Consider the following 13,417-nt stretch of genomic DNA (forward strand, 5'->3'; position numbering starts at 1 on the left):
CCAAGGGCTTGCAGTCAGTCACCCTTGAAAATAGCACTTGATTGATCTGTCTTGGCCAAGGCTGAAGCAAGTGCAGTTTTGATAAAAATGCCAGTCACTGCTGGTTGGCCAGCATGCACTTAGCTGATAGTTAAGAAATATTATTTCTCCTAAGGAAAATGAGAGGGACCAGCATCCGATTTGTATCGGGGTCCTGAGTTTGGCTGAGGTTTCAAACCTGCCTGCAGGCAGTCCTGCACCCTCGCCTGCCCTCTGTGCACCTCAGCCTCTCCCCATCACAGCTGGGGCTCCCCGGGCAGCCCTGCAGGCCTGTGAAGGACGCCCTTCCCGCAAATTACCCATCTGGTCTGACGCTGAACGGTCCTCCCCACTCCAACAGCAAGGAATGCCAAAGCCCTTCCCAACATCACTTCTGCTTTCTGAGCGTCTTTGTTCCATGCTGCCTGTGGTGAGCACAGGAGGTGTGAGGCTGTGTGGAAATTGCTGCTACTAGACGAGAGAGGCATAAAGTACACTCACCAAGTCTCCAAAATCGTTGATCCGATGAAAGATTTTTCATTCCTGCTGTGGCTAAGAATGCACTATCTGTTCTGTAATAAGCCCTTTATTTTGCTTTCACCTTATCCTATTTCATCTTCTCCCCCCTCTCCCTTTCCTTTTATTGTATTCTTTTCTCCCTCTCCTTATTTTGACTTCCCCATCCATCTTTTTCTTTTCTTCTATCACTGAGTGTTTACTTGTAACTGAGCAATTGAAGTTAAACGTGTCCATCAGACCAGAAGAGAGATATTGAAGAGCTGCAGAAAGAAAACCTATCCTGGGGTCACTGCAGACAGTGGCACACCATGCTTTCATACCCCAAACATTTTACCAGGGCACTCCGAATCACATCATGCCAACAGGACTGCATGGGACAGTTTATGGCCACCCTCTTTTAAACTTACTTCTTATACCTAAATCCACATACCTCATCGCTTCAAAGTGCAATAGGCAATGTGAAGTGTGGGGAAATAGAGCAGAACCAAAAGCCCTCTGCTGTAAGATATTCTCATTCAGGATGGTACTGTGTGGCCTCAGGGGGTCACTGAGCTTTCTGCACCTGTAGCAAACAGAATATGTGAATCAATCATGCTTTATGCTGGGTCAGAGGATCCAGGTTAAATCTCTGCTGACCATGGGTAACGCAGAGAGGCAACATGAGCTCAAGATGCAAATACACTTTCTCACTTCTGCTTCCAGATGGCTTCCTGAGGGTTTCTCTGTGTGCATGCGCTGCAGATGACAGAATTGGCTGATATCTGTCCTTCGGGCCTGCATGGCTGTTTGGGGGACCCACCATGCTCTTTGCAAGCTTCAGTCCTGGGTGACACTTTTGCAAGCACTGCTGAAGCAAAGGATCGGTCCCTCATCATGGACCCAGACTAATGGATTGCAGCAAGTGCCACTGGGTCAGGGGTGTAGGGAACCTCCTCATGGAGTCTGAACTACTTGCAGACACAGGTTCCCCACACTAGTACCCATACCCTACTGATAGTGTGTTCTCACATGCCACAAACTGTCATGGCCCCTCCAGAAACTCATGCTACAATCATGTTCTTGGTGTGTTACAGGACTTTTCGAGGCTGCCTGCATTAAAAGGCAACTGGCAAAGCTGGCTTGTCCCATCAGAAGACCTGGGACTCTGAACAACAGCAAGCTGGGACTCTCGCTCCCCTCCTGCAACCAGTGCTGGTTGCTCTCTGGGGAAACGGGGTCCAGAAGCACAAGAAAGGCTCTTCCCTGGAACTGTGCTGACCAGCTGAAGTAGGTAAACTAAATGTCATGTAGATACCTACAAACAACTTGGAAATTTTATGATTATAGCATTGAGACATGCCCCAGCTCATTATTTATTATGACAAAATGTAATGACAAAAAGTGAGGATCGAGGATCTGGGCTGTTTGATGCTATTCTGGTAACTGAGTGTATCGTCCAGCCCCTCCACGCCTTCATCTACATGTCTGCTAGTGGCTCTAGTAGCTTCTTAACTTCCACTGAGCTGCTAGCTAGATGAACAAGGACACAGAAGTCACAACTTGCTCCCTCTGTGTGGCAACTGGGCTACAGGAGGTCCTCTGGTCTGCAGAGAGAGGAGCAGGTCACCAGCCGGTGTGCGACAATTCACACGGTGTGGAGGTTTAACAGTATGCACAGTGTTTGAGAACCCGTGAAAGCTGACCACAGTTATTTTATGATCACACCTAGCTTAAGTCTGGCATTGGTATTGCTCTGACAAAAATGGATTCCCTCACGCAATTTAAATTAAAAAAAAAAAATCAAACAAAGGAAAACCAGTTGTATCATATCTGACACCACAGGTGACAAACACCTTGGCCTGGCAATTCTCACAGAGTGATCTTTGCGGGTTGATTCCCAAGATGGTGATTAGCTCTTTTGTTTTGCCATTAGCTGATGGATCTCACATGAGTGAGATCTGGTGGAGGTCAGGCAGTGATGGTGGGGCAGAACTGATAAAAGAGAAATGCTTTTGTATTTTGGACTCACCCTGGCAGAGGCAAGAGCAACTTTCTCTTAACCTGCCCCATCAGTGACCTTGGACCTGATCAGAGGGACCACCCTCAAGTCTGGACGCGAGGTAAGTTAAATTACATGCTGCTGAATACTGCCAACATTTTGGGAAGAAGTTGTAATAATGATAAAAAAGCACCCATGTAATGGATACCATCATAACTCTGTAACTACAGTTTAGGTTTTGAAAATTACAAATATGTGTTTAACTAAGGCTAACCAGAAAGTACTAGATGGTGCTTTAACTGTGGCCAGCTGTCTAGTATTTAGAATGTTTTTCCATTCCAAAGTGGAAAAATTGCTCTTCATTTGTACATATTGAGTGGGTGACCATTTGTCCAGCTCTACGAGGAAGCATCGGGTTATCTGTGGTATCAACAGATGACAAAGTACTTTGTAAAACAACTACACAAAACATAAGGAAAAATGGACTTGGTAGACTTCAATTTATGATGTGCTTCACCTCTTATGGATTCAAGACCTCATTTGCAGCCACTAAATCTCACAGATTTATTATTTTTTTTTCCCCAGACTCCATCAGTTAACAGGTTGTGCTGGTTATGGCTGGGATAGAGTTAACTTTCCTCATAGAGGCTGGTGTGGGGCTGTGTTTTGGATTTGTGCTGAGAACAGTGTTGATCAATCAGGGATGTTTTTTTCATTGTTGAGCGGTGCTTGCACAGTGTCAGGGGCTTTTCTGCCTCTCACCCCACCCCACCAGCGAGCAGGATGGGGGTGCTCAAGAATCTGGGAGGGGACACAGCTGGGACAGCTGATCCCAACTGCCCAGAGGGATATTCCATACCATATGGCATCATGCTCAGCATATGAATCTGGGGGAAGAAGGAAGGGGGGGGGAACATTTGGAGTGATGGCATTTGTCTTCCCAAGTCACCATTACATGTGATGGAGCCCGGCTTTCCTGGAGATGGTTGAACACCTGCCTGCCCATGGGAAGTAGTGAATTAATTCCTTGTTTTGCTTTGCTTCTGTACGTGGCTTTTGCTTTACTTATTAAACTGTCTTTATCTCAGCCCACGAGTTTTCTCCCTTTTAGTCCTCTGATTCTCTCTCCCATCCCATGGGTGGTGTGGAGTGAGTGAACAGCTGTGTGGGGCTTAGTTGCCAGCTGGGATTAAATCACAACAGAGGTCAGAGTAAATTTTGCTTTCTTTAGTAATGGTGAGTTTCATTTTGTACTGAATTATAAATGAGTGACATTACAGTGATATTTCTTCAACTCATGCAGGTGACTGTTCTTTCCAACTCATGCACCATTGGCTGCTGATCTCTCTGTAAATGTTTATGATTGATTTCTTTTTATCCTTAACCTGAGTAAGCCTCACATCTGACCACTTATTCCACTTCCTCCTCCTTAAGTTTCTCAGATGTGGAATAGCTAGGAACATGGAAAGAGTATTTCAGCTGCTGATGTCTGTATCAGTCAAACAGAAATGAGATGTTCTGCTCCTATAAGCCGCTGTGTTTGTAGAGCTGCTGGCTCGATGTCAGACAGAGACCCAGTGAAGAAGGTCATGTGGATGAGGTGGGCAGATAGGTGCAGGAAAGTACCTATGTTAGCAAGCCAAGAAGCAGGCATTAATACAGTCTGCAAATGTGGGCTTTCCTGAACTCCTCCTAGGCAAAGGTTATACTGAAATTGTTGGTGGTTCAGGCTTGGCTTTGTTTTTGATGTCTGGCCAAACAGTTAGCTGATAGGTGTGGGTGGCTGAAAGATTGCTCTCATTGAAGGGCATTGACAAAATGAACTTTTTTTTTCCTAAACCCACAAGATTTCCCAGAGCTTACTGAGACAGGGTTAGAGGAGCTAAAACAGAGCTCCATGTCTAGGCTAAAGATGGGCTTACCTAGGCGGGGGCAGAAGGACTGAACAGGCACAAGGGGTCAGATGAAGTAGGATCTGGAGATCCCCTCTTCAGTGGTGGTTTTGTACATGATACTTGGTCTAGAGGCTGCCTCTGCAGGAGCCTTTCTATAAGGAGACCGGAGGGAGAACAGCAGTTCAAAAAACAGTGTGGTCAGCAGGGTCTCTCTGACATTGCTGCAGCAAAACTCACCTCCACTTTCTCTGGACCCCCGTCTCCTCTGAAACATGGAGGTAGTGGGTTGGCGAGACGAGCTGGCCACCTGGTGCATCCTCTTTTCCATGGCAGTCAGTTATGATCTAGCAAAATGGAGAGACCACTCCTACTGAAGCAAGGAGGAGGAAAACCATGAGCCAACAGGATTGATCTCCCAGCCAGGACATGTTGGGCAGAGCTGGACATGTGGCTGTGCACCATTCAGAGCTGGTATGTGTGTAGGGGTGTCCAGCAGCAGCTGAGAGGATCTGCATGAGCCCATGGAGGGTAGGAAAGCAATTGTAATAGGGGAAAGGGCTCATTGAGCCTTTGCTTTCTACACACGAGGTGTACAGGGAAGCCACACTGGCTCCACACTGTGCCTATTGTAGCAGACCTGGCTTCTATCTGCTCAGCTGCTGTGGCAGGGGTCTGGATGGTCTCTCCAGTGCAAGCCATGAAGGTCTGGTGGTGGTTCTCAAGCTATCTAAAGCAATATTATCCAATTATTCTTCATTACTGCACGGGGGTCTGGACAGTCTGACTTTTATTTCATCTGATGGCAATAATACTAAAAGCTTAAATCGGTGTCTATTGAAGTTAATGAGAAGTTCATGATTTGTCATCACCCAACATTATAAAGAAACCTTGGGCAAGTGTTTCACCTCTTCACACCACGTTTTACCCATTTCTACAGTCTATAGAGACTGTGTAGATGGGTACCTGAAAAATCCATGTTATATTAATAAAAGCAGGTAGTACCCTTGAGTGGCAGAGACTCCAAGGGAGAACATGCAAATTTTATTAATTGGTTTATCTTAAAATTTGTATATAACTAAAGAAATATATTAATACTGGTTTTGGAAATGTTTTTAAATTAATAATCTAGAAACTTCACAGAAACAGTGGAAAGGCTGCCTGGGACCGCTGGGGAGGCCAATAAGAAAAGTATCTTGCAGTCCTGAGCTCCGCAGAGACCACAGCTCTGCACCCACGTTGCTGACAGGTTCTCAGCAACATGTATGAACAGGGTGGCTTTTGTGGGCTGCTGTGGGCTGCAGTGAGATACCCTGAGCTGGGAGGATCCAGAAGGAGTGGCTTGATCCTGCAGAACCAGTCTAAAGGCTCAATACCCTGTAGCACAGTGCTCCCACCTGCAGCTCTTGGTCCCTGGGCCCTTCTTTCCTTGAACTGACAAAGGTCTTTACAATGATGTAAATACTTGCGTTTGGGGCGGAATAAGTAGTTTTCTCCCAGTGAGTGAGCAAGTGGGAAGCAAAGGTTTACCAAGCAGCAGAGCCAGCTGCGAGGGAGGAGAGGCAGCGTCAGCCTGGGAGAGCAGAGGCCATGTTGTCAAGCCAACTCGTAAGGAAGTGGTGGCTCCCTGGCCACCCATCTTCAGTCTGAAAACACCTGCTGATGGAAGTGCAGGTCTAACTGAAATGCAGCTGTCTGAAGTACAAGTAAGACAGGGCTTTCAATCTTAAGGAGTAGTCTGAGGTCTCCAGGGAATTTGAGTTGTTAGCTCATGGTGCCCAGGCGCAGAGGCTCCTCCCCAACACACCAGTCCCTGTGCATTAGCCCCCTGTAGCCTTCAGCTAGCCCACCCAGTCCTGCCACGATGACCCCAGGTAGGCTGGTAAGCAGAAGAGTTTGGTTTGAATTTTTCCTGTTCCCCTCCATGTGGGTCCAAGACCACATGTTGTGAAGGTGGACATTGTCAGAAATACCACTGTCAGCAAGGACCTGATGGGTGGGATTCAATTGCTGAACCACGGGCTTCTAGTGCCAGATGTCTCTGATACACTGAGACATCTGTGTGCTGCTTGGGACATGACAGAGGACTTCCAGGAGACCCACGTCCTTCTGGAAGAGGGCGGAGATGAGGGGCTATCCAGGCTGTCCTAACTGCCTGAATTTTGGCATCTGAACCCCATACCCAGTGCCTGGTCCAGGGCACCCTAAAGCACTGAGTCCTCCTGAGGGCTGCTCTGGTGGGAAGACCAGGGTGGACACAGCTGGTACGGCCAGATCTAACCCGGTGGTGCTTTTCTCTGTCTCCAACAGACAAGAGCTGGCTTTATTTATATGGGGCTGGGTTCAGTCATCTGTGTCAACAGTTCTACCACTGAATTCAGCAGAATAAAAGCCAACACAGCTTCATGCTGATGGGCTTTCATAACCATATGTCAATGAGCCACTGTAAAAGGGAAAATGAGGTTTAATCTAACAGACATAACATGAAAATACAAAATTGTGTAGACAAAAAAAAAGGCTGTTTTCTGTCATCTCACCAGTTTCTCAAAGACAATAGATGATAGGAAAAAGCAGATGCTGTCAGAGGAATGTGTCTATAAGCAATGAAACAAATTGGAGAAGATTTTTTCCATTATTATCTTACTTTGCTGGAAGATGGACTATGCAGACCAGGAAGTGACTAAGCAAAGAAGCTGACAATGTTCAATCAAGACCTGACCAAAACTGAAGAACAATGTAGGCAGAAAGACTAAACAAGGAGCTGGGGAGAGCTGGCAGTTTGAGTTTTCTTTTCCCTTTTTCATCTGATTAAAGTAATTTCAGCCCAGTGGGTTTACACTTAAGCGGTTGAGTGACTGCCAGCTAGTATCAGTGCAACTGCTCAGGTGAGAGAAAAGCATTTGATAGCTACCTGTATGTAAATCAGATAACGAGTTATTTATAGACCACAAACTCCAGTGTATGAATGAGAGGTGCTATCACTTGGCTGGTTCTTGTCAGAAAAAAAAAATTAGATCTTCCAGTCTGCCAGAATCTGTACCCAGGGAGACCTCTGTGCAAAGTACCTCTGAGGGTCCTGTGGGATCTGTCTTTGAGGATCTATCAGTAGGAACTACTAACAGAAGGCTAGGAAGTTTAAATCCTATTGTTTTTCTGTTATGTATGAAAACCTAGAATTTTTACCCCATTCACAGAAAGCACATAAAGATGATGCTTCAGCATGACTTACTCATGAAGCCCAAATGAAATAAATCTCATCTTTTAAGTCATGCTATTAGTCTCAGTTAACTTGCATCTTTTATTAAAATCATATTTTTTAAAATATGCATATAAAATACAGACATTTTTACAAAAATAGATCATAATAAATAGAGCAATTCAGGAAACCACATAAACTGTAGGCCATAAATAAAGACCATCGCTGTCTTGTCAGAGGAAACTCAGTCATTGAAGGAACTCAGTTCTATCTCTAATCTCTCCTGCCCAGTGAATCGTACCCGAGGGCCAGCAAGGGTCTGTGACTGAATCTTCTTTTAAAAAGGCTGTTGAACTCAATTCACTCTGATATCACTGTCTTTTTAAAGCTCGCACCAGCTTCCATAAATGCAAAACTCTAAATCACCCTATTCTGCTCCATTTAACTGGAATTTGAGGACTTCAGTCAAAAAAGAGTCTGAAAAAATAATCTTATTCTATTGACAGATCCCCAGACTGGGAGAGAAGCTGCAGTCTTGATTTGACAGGGAGAGAGGCTGGTTTAAATGCTTGTTTTCCTTCACTTCTGCTCCCGATCATGAACACTTGGAAAAGTAAACACAGATGAGGTAAATGCAGTGAGGAATAGTGCTCATTCTGAGAGAGGATGTCATAACAAAACCCAAAAAAGATAAAACATAGCTATAACCGAATTAGCCATGACCAATTTACAATGCTGTGGTGGGGGCCATTAGATACACAGAAATTCAACAAATCACCTTCAAACTACAGGTGCCTCACTCAAGGTTTTAAGTCCTACATGTGTGAGATTAAAGGAAATCTGAGAGTCTAATTATTTGCAGTATATTAAAGAGTTTACATTAGATTTTTGAAGGAGGAGTTTGTAAAAGCAGGTATATTATAGTCTGTTTACAGGCTAAATACCAACCTGGCAATTATTTTCTGCTTATTTAACTTCCTTTGCAATTGTAATTGCATACACAAGTCTTCTTCCTTCCTGCCCTCTGCAGCTCTTCAGTGCCTGCCATGCTCTTTCACATTTCTTTGGAATATTGTGTAAGCCACCATGCCGATGTAAACAAGCACTGCTCTGTTCTACAGCTAGTAAATGTTATATGAAATTTAATTCATGCTAATATAAGGAGCGCTCAGGTAACTGCAGCCCTGTGTCTGGTTCATAAATGTAACTTGCTAAAATAACTGAGTAGCATCCATCTCTGAACTTACACTGCACATACGTCTTGTCCAGACAATACGTTTTTATTCTCCTCCTGTTGCAGTTCATGGCCTGAATTTGCTTTCTTGAAGTCAATGGAGCATTGCCATTAATTTTCACCAGAGAATTTCATTAATGACTGAACCTCTCTCTGTTTCTCTTTTCCTACCCCCGTTTTCTTTTTTTTTTTTTTTTCTTCTACAATGCTAAATGCATTAGACTCTATAACACAACAACCTTATGCTTTATTTACCCAAAAAGAAGCTCTTGGGGGAAGGGGGAGGGGGAAGGAATACCCAACAAATATTTGTGTGGATCTGAAACCATTTTCCACATGGCCAGATTTCTGAAGATCTGCAGATGCCTGGTGAGATTGTCATAAGAGTCAAGACAGATCAGCTATCTGTGATATTTAGGTATGTCAATTTTTTTTTTTTTTAAACTTAGCCCTTAATCTCCTCAAAATTTGTCTGTAAAAAAAATAAGGTATGTACAATGGTATTTACAGAAAGGCATTTTAAAAAATACCATTCTTGCCTGACTAGAACATGAAAATAAAATATGTTGGGTTTGCTAGAAAGTAATGTACTTTCCCACTGCCCACCCTTAAATTTAAACCAGATATTATATATGTAAAACTTGAAGTAAATTGGCAATAGCTTTGGCCCCTCAACTGGGCTGAGGAATAGAAATGCTGATATCCTATAAGATACAAAGGCAATATGATTCAACTAACTGTAAACCGCCTACACAGCAGAGCAAACAATTACTTGTTAAACACTGGAAGAAAGTCTACAGATGAAATGACTGGCAGCCTCTTCACCTTCAGCTTATGGTCAATAAATCTCATTTGAAATTTGATACTGCCAAATTATCCTTTCAGCACAAAAAGACTGTCATCACCATGCTATATTTCTGGCCTCACAGTATTTGCACTGCTGGCCTATTATTAGTCAAGTTAATACCATCATCCATGACTAAGTTGGTTTGTCAGAAGCCAGTGGGTGGAATTGTCCCAGGTCACTGTGGAGCTCATTGATGGAAATAAAAGCACTTTTCTGTGGGGAAGAAAGAAAGATGAGAGAGACAGGTCTGTGTGATGCAGGGGCATCTTGTTTGACTGCAGCTGGTGACAGATCAGATGTGCATCCTGATATGAGGCTATATGTAGCCCAAGATATTTGGACGCAGGTTATAATTGCCTGCTTAATTGTGTTACATGTCTCAGAGAGGTAAGAAGCAGCTCAGGAGGGCTGAGTTTTATCTTTACGCTGCCCTTAATGCTCTCTCTGTCCTTGAGTAAGTTGTGTAGGCTTTTTCTACACTAGCAAGCGGTGAAGCATGAAAGGATCAGATCTGGAGACTGAAACGGTTGAAGGTAAGGAGTTGATGTTCACGCTCCACACACAAACCCTACAGGCTGGGGTTTTTTTTCAGAGAAAAAGTCTAGTCTGATCTGTAGCACAACATCCGTGAGGCTGGAGCACATTAGGAGCCCTCTTGGTATGCAACTTGATATAGTTTAATCCAGGATGAATCCAGCTGTTACTCTACCACCTCTCCGCAATATAAATGAAAGCATAGTGGGGGGGGACAACCAGGAAATTAACTTCAGAAGTGCACTAATGGTGCAAACAGAAATGCTAAGTCTGATAAACCTTTTACTCCTGCTGTCTCATTTGCATATTGCTATACTAGGTTCATTTATGTGTGACCTGGTTAGCTACTATGATAATGATAGTAGATGTGAGAGCATATTGTATTTCAGCATTCACTTGACAATACATAAGTAAAAATTAAATGATGTTTAGTAGGTGCATAATTAGCAGAGGTTAGGCTGAAATTGAACAAGGAGGTGGTTTCTTACACAATGGGTAATTAAGCTGTTTGGTTCCTTGCTACAGGGTGTTGTAGATACTAAAACTTCACAAGGTTACAAAAGTGACTGCACAGATTCCCAGAAGGAAAATTTACAGAGGGATATTTTTCAAAAGATTTTTCCTGTGTGTTGGGAACTCCGAGCTGCAAACTGTTGGAGGACTGGAGAGTGTCTTTGGGAAGAATCACTATGTGCTTGCCCCAAGTACCCACTATTGGCTGCTGCCAGAGATAGGGTAATGGAGCAAGACAGACCTCTGATCTAACATATTACAGCAATTCTTGAATTGATCACTTCTTTCTTTAAAAGGCTTTAGATTTTTTTCAAATTTAATCATTGAAATAATGATTTCAATGATCCAGGTTTTGAATTATTTTTATATGAAATATAACTTTTTGGAAATTATATTGCAGTTCCCTAAGGAGAGAGAAACTGGATATCCTTCTTCCAGAATAGCTGAAATCCTTCTACAGACTCAGTCTCACAATAATGCCACACGTCTTCCCCCAAAGTTGGGAAGTGATCCATGATGGGAAAGGACATAAACTCTGTCTCAATTATGTTGCAGTACTGAAAACTGAATGTTACTACTTCAGCTTCACTATTTTGGGGACTGGGCATTTACATTTTTACACAGACCTGTGATTTCCCCAGAACCCAGGTGCTTTTTATGAAAACAAACCCATTCAGTCCAAATCTCAGCATCCCACCAAACAAAGAGCCAAAAAAATCCCTTACTAGCTCACATTAAAGCTTTTAATCTGCCACTGGTGGAAAGCCTCAGTGTGCACATATGATGCAGCATAAATCTACAGCCTACATGGACACAAGCAGCTAGTGTTGCTCTTGGCCAAGCTCAGGCTTTTCCATATTCATCAGGGAATCAGATGTTCTGACGGCTTAAACTAGGTCTGAGAGAGCAGCTCCATAATACTCAGAGGGGTTATATATCTCATGACAGGTTTCCTTCTCAAAGTCATATTGGGAAGCTCCTGCTCCTCAGCAGTCTTTTCAAACCCTGAGCAGTGTTTCACTGTCCCATCACTATGGCTGAAGCAACTCTCTAAGAATTTGTCTTGTAAACGAGATCTTTTACATCAGGGGTCCTTAAACTTTTTAACCAGGGGGCTGGCGCGCGGATGAAGTGGCAGGCAGTCATCTGCGGCTGCTGGGTTTACCCCCCAGCCCCCGGCAGGGGGGGGCAGGGGGGTTCTGTAAATATCGGGGGCCGGGTTGAGGACCCTGGGGGGCCATATCCAGCCCGCGGGCCGTAGTTTGAGGACCCCTGTTTTACATGGTCTGTATCAAAAAAAGAAACTACTGCTTTGCTGTGGGAAATGTTTTAACTGAGGAGCTTTTAGCAGTCCAGTAAATAGGTCATTACCTTAAAAGATCACATAGGCACAACAAAGCAGCTATAATTAACAGCACAATGGTTTAAAGAAAGAAAAAAATCACGTTTGCTTTATCATAGGAGTAAGGTACATGCTGTTTGGTATGCCTATGCTTGTAGTGACTGTAATTCCTTTGTCCAAATTTTGGCATCAAAGCAAGCAGCCTTCCTCCACAGTTCCACACACATATTTTTTTGTGCCTTTCAAAATGTGGACTTCATATCAGCCGGAGGCTGGAACCTGGTTGACATTGCAAGAAATACAGTTTAACACCTTATCCATAGGCTGGGTGAGGTCTGGAACTTTCTTGGGATCTGTCTGTCCCAAGCCATAAAACTTTTGCTAGGGGGTGGCAATTCGGAAATTCTGTCTGTAGAAGTGAAGCAGGTGCTATTGATCTATCCCATCCTAGAAATAAGTTCTTGAAAAAAAATGTGTCATTTTGTGACCCTCCTAGTTTGTAAAGCCTGAGTAATTTTTTTTTAAAACCTGACCCCATCCTTTACAGCAGAAAATGCAGAGGTGAGTTAAACCGCTTTCTGAAGTTACCTGAAAGCACATTGGTTTTCTTTATATGAATGTTGCAGGACAAAACTGCATAAGTATGGAGAACATTGTGCTGCCAAAAAGGAAATATACAGTAACTGATAGTAAGAGGCAAACTCCCAGCTCCTGTTTTCTGCTTTACAGGAGCTGGCACTGTAGCTTACCATTACTTCTTGAGAACACTGCCTGTTACATAATGCTCTTTTCAGCACTAGGATTTTTGGCAAAATTTTAGTGTTTGGGCAGAAATTTTCTATGCCTCAAGGTCAGTTTTTGTCTCTTAACCAAAACAAGCTGGACGTTTTCAAGTAGGTGGTTGTGGCAAATCAGAGTGACCATAAACCTGAGCTGATGGGTGCCAGATAGAGGGGGGTGAACATGAATCCTGCCACAGAGGCATACGATGCATTGCCTGTTGCTAACGAAAAGTCTAAATTTGCAGTTTTCCTATATTAAAGTAAACAAGGATTTCTCTCTCTCTCTTCCTCCTCCCCCATCTGCCCCAGGCATGCTCTCAGGCTGCTGAGCAAGTGTTTCCTAGTTCCCAGGTGGGATGGCCTTTCTGTCAGGCAGGCAACTTTTTCCATTTCCAAGAAAGTCTGCAAGAATAAAAGAAATTACAACCTTTCGAAAACCAGCAGCCTCCAGATGCTCAGTCAATAGAGATGTTAGGCTTCAGCACCTAACATCTTTTTAAGCAGGTAGAATTTAGTTGCCCATCTGTTATAGGTGAAACCATCAGTTCTCACCAAGGCTCTT

The sequence above is a fragment of the Falco rusticolus genome, chromosome 5 (genome assembly GCF_015220075.1).
Source record: "Falco rusticolus isolate bFalRus1 chromosome 5, bFalRus1.pri, whole genome shotgun sequence".
Classification (NCBI taxonomy): domain Eukaryota; kingdom Metazoa; phylum Chordata; class Aves; order Falconiformes; family Falconidae; genus Falco; species Falco rusticolus.